A 7,814-nucleotide genomic window follows, 5' to 3' on the forward strand; every position below is an offset into this window, starting at 1 on the left:
TGTTGAATTACCATCATAACTTTGAAAGTTTATGGATCTGATTCATGAAACTTGTACATAAGAGTAATCAAGTATCACTGAACATCCTGTTCGAGTTTCAGGTCACATGATCAAGGTCAAAGGTCATGTAAGGTCAATGAACTTTGGCAATGTTGGGTTTTTTTTGTTGAATAACCATCATATCTCTGTAAGTTTATTGGTCTAGTTCATAAAAAGTGGACATAAGAGTAACCATGTATCACTGAACATCTTGTGCGAGTTAGAGTAGTATTCAAAGTCAGCACTGCTGCTATATTGAACCGCGTGATGCAGGTGAGACGGCCAGAGGCATTCCACTTGTTTGATTATACAACAAAATCTTTTGATAGAAATGGTTATTTATTTATTGATCTACTTGTAAAACAAATATCATAATATACGTAACAAATGTGTTCATAAACATAGTGTATCAATGATAAAATCAAGTGTCTAACATACATAAGTTTTTAAGCATAAGGTACACTACAAAATGTAAAAAAAAGTGAGGAGCCTAAATAAAAAGCAGAGCTTGTAGAAAATTAGGCTCCCAATGGGGAAAAATATAAGTTGTTACTTTGAGCGAACAAATGTGGAAATGGAATACATATTTATTACATAGATTGTTTTACACAAAATATATATCGAAAGGCATCAAGTTACCAGAAAATGATGAAATAGAAGAAAACGAATAGAAATAAAAATAGCAAGATAAAATGAAATTGGAAAACTACCAAAAGGACGGGGGGGGGGGGGTCAAGGAATATAAAGAGTATAAGAAAGAAAGAATAGACAAAACTAATTATAATAATGTTATTTGCAGTCATCAGTACAATCCAGCATTGTACCTCTCCAAGAGGTATAACTTAAGCTTGCGTTTGAAACAATTGAGTGATGGGCTATCAACCAGTTCGTTGTTAAGGCTGTTCGAGAATTTGGGTCCTGTTGTAGTAAAAATGCTATTAGCAAAAACGGTTCGGGTTTGTGGGAGCTGGTAATGATTAGCTTGTCTAGTTGAATGGGAATGTAAAATGAAATTGCGTTGAAATAATGGTGCAAAGGCATCTGGTAAATTGTCATTCTTGAGTTCGAACATAAATATGCTAAGGTCGTACAAATATAAATCAGATATTTTTAGGATTTTGCAATTATGAAAAAGGTTGTTTGTATGGGCACGAAATCCAGCGTTATTGATTATTCTTATAACACGCTTTTGGACAATGTTGATTTTATCCAAGAGGGTTTTGGAGCTATTACCCCATGTTGGAATACAGTAATTGAAGTAGGGCAAGATTAGAGCAGAATAAAGTATACGGTTTGAGAGGATGATTCAACACCATTAATATAAACATATTGTTGTCTATCATAAAGATAGTCCCTGAACCACTCCAAGGCCTTTCCTCGAATTCCGTAGTGAGACAACTTGTGTAGCAAAATATCATGGTTAATGGTATCGAAGGCCTTGGAGAAGTCCAGAAAAATACCCGCAGTATGTAACTTGCTGTCAAAAGCTCTGTAATTATCACTAATCATTAACGCCGCATCCTACAAATCATGAAAATGAAGCGGTAATATGCAACATATTGCATGTTGTACCAGGACATCAAAAAGTATGGTTGGAAAATTGAAAGCACTGTAAAGAGCTTTCCAACCTGCTTCGAATGACTTCTTTCATCATTCTTACCCATAATATTTGAGCATCTTTAAAAAAGATAACTAATGATTCTAATCCCAAGTTTACAAGAAGCAATTGCAACTGTATGTATCTCTTTTATTTGATCATACTGCTGGGCACTTGAGTCATTTACTTAATTTGCATGATATTTTGCAATAGTTTCTAGATTAAGAAGGAAAATAAATGATTTATATGAAGAGTGTTAAGTTTCCAATAGCTTGGGACTTGGGTACAATTCTAGCGAATTAATCGAACATACATTTTATGTGTCGCACATGCCTTCTCAAAGTAGGGCATTTATTTATTCAAAAAAATTAAGTTAAGACTGGGTTAATCATAAATACGGGAAAGCAAGACTACTATGAAGCATGCAGTATGCTCGACAAAGAATATCAGAGGCAACAGAGGAATACGTCAAGAAAGCAACAGTCATCATCATCTTCGGTGGGACAATTAATTGTTCATCAATCAGAGTGTAAACATTTCTCTCCATAAGGAAATTATGTTGCAAGACAATTGGTGGTGGAATCAGCAGAATCATTTCCATCTGAGTCGGACATGCCAAGAAGTATTGGGGTATATGTAAAGAAGAAGCATATCAGAACTCCATGCTACTGTTCTGTGGCCGAGTATGGATTGCGTCCAGCCAACTTGATATCACAAGTGCTTTACATACGTAGGTGACAAAGTCAGATGCTCCAAAATACCTGCAATTGGAACAAACAGGTCAAATCAAATTCTGCACGAGCTTTCAAGTCATGGATCCTGGAGCTGCAGGATTGATCCATGTCAAAACACCTGGAAACAGCACGGACAGGTCCAAATCAACTTCTGCAGGATTGAGTCATGATAGAACAATGATATAGCTGCAGGATCCAGAAAACATGCCTAGAAACGGAACTGACAGGTCCAAATCAACTCTAGCAAGATCTTTCACGTCATGATAGATCCCAGAGCTACATTATTAATCCAGATCAAAACATTTTGAATAGGAACTGACAGGTCCAAATCAACCTATGTAGAAGTCACAATGGATCATGAAGCTGCATGATCCAGACCAACACGCCTGGAAACGGAACTGAGTGGTTTAAATCAAATCTCACAGACCTTTCAAGTGACGCTAAGTCCTGGAGCTGCAGGATTGATCCAGGTTAAAACACCTAGAAAAATAAGGGCCAGGTCCAAATCAACTTCTTCACAAGCTTTCAAGTCATGATAGATCCCAGAGCTGCAGTATCTAGGCCAGCACGCCTGAAAACAGAACTTGCTGGTCCAAATCAACAGTTGTGGAATCTTTCACATGATGAAAAATCCTGGAGCTTCATGTCAAAACACCTAGAAAAAGAACGGACAGGTCCAATTCAATTTCAGCAGGATCAAGTCATTTAGCTCCAGAATCAAGACTAGCATACCTATATAGAAATGGAACTGAAAGTTCCAAATCAACTCCAAAAGATCTTTCATGTAGATCCCAGAGCTACATTATTAATCCAGATCAAAACACTTGGAATAGGAACAGACAGGTCCAAATCAACTCTAGCAAGATCTTTCATGATTGTCATGATAGATCCCAGAGCTACATTGTTAATCCAGATCAAAACACTTTGAAAAGGAACTGACAGGTCCAAATCAACCTCTGCAGAAGTCAGAATAGATCATGTAGCTGCAGGATCCAGACCAACACGCCTGTAAACGGAACTGAGTGGTTTAAATTGAATCTAAAAGATATTTCAAGTGATGCTGAGTCCTGGAACTGCTGTATTGATCCAGGTTAAAACACCTAGAAAAATAAGGGACAGGTCCAAATCAACTTCTGCACCGAAGCTTTCAAGTCATGGTAGATCCCAGAGCTGTAGGATCTAGTGATGAAAAATCCTAGACCTGCAGGATTGATCCAGGTCAAAACACCTGGAAAAAGAACGGACAGGTCCAAATCAACTTCAGCAGGATTAAGTCATTTAGCTCCAGAATCCAGGCAAGCATGCCCGATATAAAAACGGAACTGACGGGTCCCAATAAACTTTAGCAAGATATGTCATGATAGATCGTGGAGCTGCAGGATTGTTCGAGGTCAAAACACCAGGAATCGTAACTAACATGTCCAAATCAACTTCTGCAGAAGTCATGATAGATCATGTAGCTGCAGGATCCAGGCCAACAGGCCAGGAATGTAACTGAATGGTCCCAATCGATTCTACAGATCTATCACGTCATGATAGATCCCGCAGCTGGATTGATCTAAGTCAGAATCCCTGGTCAAAATCAACTCCTGTCCGTGGCATTTGATTTGGGAACGGAATGGAGAACTAATATGATCTTCATTGCAGGCTATGGAAGAGAGCGGGTAAATCAAGGCAAAGTGTGTTTCCTTTCAAGAGACCGACTACCGTTAGCAAGGGATAAAGTGGTATCCAACCACCCATTTAAAAATTAACTTCAGGCAAGTTGACTCAATCAATTATTGGTGGACATTCTTATATCTCTCAAAGGTCGGAGATATTTATGTTGTAAGTACCCATGCTCTTGTAACCATTCTTCTACAAGAGTGACCTCTTGCTAAATGTTGATATTGTGGAATTCTTTTCTAGGGTCGATCTTTTACATAATTGTCTAAGTTAATTCAGAATAAATATGGTTTCCAAAAGGATGAATATTGGAGAGGTTCTTTTAACATGCAATATTTATTATGATACCAGTAATATGGAACCCATAGATATCTTCTTTGGAAATATGAACCATATCATGAGCTAGTTTGATTTGTGCAAGGCTTTACTTTTAAGTACCTCTATGATTTACACACATCAATAATCTTACCTTACGGCCTTTAACCATTGGTTGCTACAGAAAACATATTACTTAGCAACTGGTACTTTGCATGGGCTTGTACATGTATACTTGGTATAATTGTTCTTGTGTTGTTGTGATTAATGCTTTAATAAAAATGCGATTTATAGAAATTATAATTATTAAAAAGATATCTTATAATAATTGGTTACCATGAGAAATGTTACTTAGCAACAGTTGCTGTGGTGCTCACTGTGTCTACCTATGGAAGCATTCATCACATGAGGAATCTATGGGGCAGATTTAATTTCTGAGCTATTCTGAGTAAATAATAATGATCTGAACAAAGATAAAGAATTCGTTGCTACGGAAGAGGGTCACTTAGCAACCGTTGTTATGAATAAATGGATCAAATTTATTGTGATACAAAGGAAGATGCTTTAGATTAAAATTTGTATGACATTTCGCCTGAGAAAATGTTACTCAAGCCCAATTAAGCTCAGTTACTAAGGTAAATATGTTACCTACCAACCATTGCTATGTTTGATGAACTCACGTTGGCACCCCCTGCTAAAAATGTTTAGAATAACTTTCTCTACCTTTGTGCCGATTTTCATGCTTGTACCATTTACTGAACATTTTTTTCACCAATCACCTAGACTAAAATTACTACTGCTATTGGAAGATATTCCTCTACCCATTCTAAGGCCATAATAATCGCTGACGATTTAGCTGTCATAGGCCCGAATTCACAAAGGTGGATTCTGCAAAATCCACGGATTTTGTTGAGTCCACAGTCCACGGATTCGCTTTTGTGATTCACAAAGGTGGACTCGACCGAATCCACGGATTCTACCAAGTCTATTACGTCACGATTTCGAGTCAACTGTTTGGGGTGGTCTGAAACAGAATCTGTGGATTCTAGGCGTAATTGGCCAATCACAGCGCAGCATTTGGGTACATCTTTGTGCAGACAACAACCGCTGGACGATAATTTTGCAGCAAAATTTAAGGTGGAAGACTGGACGTGAAAGTGGTTGAAAAAATATATGCTGGACCGAGCTCCGAGAAAATTGTGAGTAATTTGACATATTTGTTTGATGAGCAATATTTTTTGTAACTTTTTATACATTGATTTGTGAAGTAATGTCCGAATTTATGTCATAAATGCATGTATATTAGGTACGATCATGAGAGTCGAGTTAGTGAAAAAAATTCTTGCGGAAATGGTTTTGTGTAGCCCCATAAGTGCATTTCTGTCTTTCGTTGTTGGTCTTTCGCGAGCTCTGTGACACGGCTAGACGTACTCGTTGACGTTAGATGGTTAGACCCTTGACTCGTTCCCCTTTTCACTCGATTTTTCCGAAATTTCTGATTCCCCTTGACCCTGTCGCTGGATTTTCTTAGATCTACATGGTCTATCTTACTCTAGCTTGCATGCCTAAAGGCTCCTGGAGAGTAAAAATCAGTCGAGTTACCGTACTCGACTACGCCTACGACTCGTTGCATTCACTTTTTTATTCAGTCTCAGAATGGTAATCAGATTCAGAACTGACAGAAGTTCAGTTAGTACTATCATAGTAGGTCAATGGTACTATCCATGGTCATGATGGTCATGAGTAAGCCTATGGGCCGGCTATGACTACGTATGCCTAGACTGATTTTTACTCTCCAGGAACCTCCAGGCTAGTCTTTTCAGCAATTTTGAAGATTTCATTTGAGATGATGAATCGTTTCAAAGAAAATAAATTTGGGAGAGCAGTCATGTATTTTTATTTTAGCAAAGAAAAAAAAATGTGCGTTTTCAGAGATAAAATAGGGGATGTCCTTACAGAGATGAGACAATTTTCAGAATACAGATTTTAGAAAATTTTCTCAAACTGTTATCTCAATGACTGAATCTCATTCTAGTCTCATGCTCATCTTTCTTATGACTATTTTCTTTGCCATTGAAACTTAACCCTATGTCAATTTCATTTTCTATGCAGAACAAAAAATGGCAGAAAATCACCGTGCTCATTTAATGCATCTTGATCGTGTCAACAGCCTCAGAGAGGTAAGCTTTGTTTTAATTGAACAATAAACCGATGCAGTGCTTATTGCAAAATATTTGACTTGTTTCTATATGGAGGAGATACTGATTGAAGCATTAGTGATGAAACCAACATGGCAAATTTTCGTTCCTACTTGCACAAGCTGTGACAATTTTCAAGATTTAAAAATGGATGGAGTCAAAATGAATGAAAGGAATTACAGCAATTAAAGCAGCAGATTATTTGAAACATTTGACTTGATGTATGCAATGCATATATTAATGTAAAAACAAAATTAGGAAAAGAAAAACAAACTTAATCCTAAATAGACTGGGCTATTTCCATACTGTACCTAAGAAGACTAGGGGGGGGGGGGCTGAATGTAAGCAAACCTTACCTATTGTTCAGGGAATCTTGAATTATCATTTTTTTTCATGTTTGTCTATTCTAATTCTTTTTCTATGTATACACAGATAGCCAACAGGCCCAGACCCTGACGGGATTACAGGAATGAATGAATCCTTTTGAGTTGTACATGGATGAAGCCTTTCGAATGCAGTATCGCTTCTCAAAAGAGACTGCACTCCATCTCATCAACATTCTTGAGGGTGATCTGAGGAGGAATACAGAATGTAGTGAACCTCTACCTGTTGTCATAGGTGTCATCGATGGGACTCATGTCTACATTAGGAGTCCTGGTGGGGAACAAGCCCTGTACTTCCTTAACCGGAAGAACAGGTATTCCGTCAGTGTGCAGATTGCATTTTAATATAAATGTAGACTCTGTTATGCCAGTCTGAACTTTGGGAAAGGGTCGATAATGTGACTTGTACTCCTATCATCATTCCAATGTCACTAAAGTATAATAGCGGTCATTGACTTTTTTAAGCATTAAAATTTAGATTTCAATGCTTTTTTTTTATTTAGCACCCTCTCTTTGTAATGTACTGTACAGTACTTATTTGTCCTTTAAATATGCTCTTGAGCATTTTCCTTACAAATTCATTTATCTAGATATAAGACGCTACAGACTAAGAATTTAAAGGACAAGTCCACCCCAACAAAAACTTGATTTGAATAAAAAGATAAAAATTCAACAATCATAACACTGAAACTTCCATCAAAATCAGATGTAAAATAAGAAAGTTATGGCATTTTAAAGTTTCGCTTATTTTCAACAAAATAGTTATATGAACGAGCCAGTTACATCCAAATGAGAGAGTTGATGACATCACTCACTCACTATTTCTTTTGTATTTTATTATATGAAATATGAAATATTTTTATTTTCTCGTCATTGTCATGTG

The 7,814-nt window shown here is 37.1% G+C and overlaps 1 long non-coding RNA gene across 1 annotated transcript; it reads left to right on the forward strand.

Annotated features, from left to right (window-relative positions):
• Positions 1 to 4,901: 4,901 nt before the first annotated feature.
• On the forward strand, positions 4,902 to 7,560 carry LOC121409462. The gene is made up of 3 exons (XR_005969154.1): positions 4,902 to 5,549; positions 6,463 to 6,530; positions 6,981 to 7,560. It is a non-coding gene; the product is annotated as an uncharacterized LOC121409462 (long non-coding RNA).
• Positions 7,561 to 7,814: the final 254 nt, after the last annotated feature.

Source organism: Lytechinus variegatus, chromosome 2 (assembly GCF_018143015.1).
Source record: "Lytechinus variegatus isolate NC3 chromosome 2, Lvar_3.0, whole genome shotgun sequence".
Classification (NCBI taxonomy): Eukaryota; Metazoa; Echinodermata; class Echinoidea; order Temnopleuroida; family Toxopneustidae; genus Lytechinus; species Lytechinus variegatus.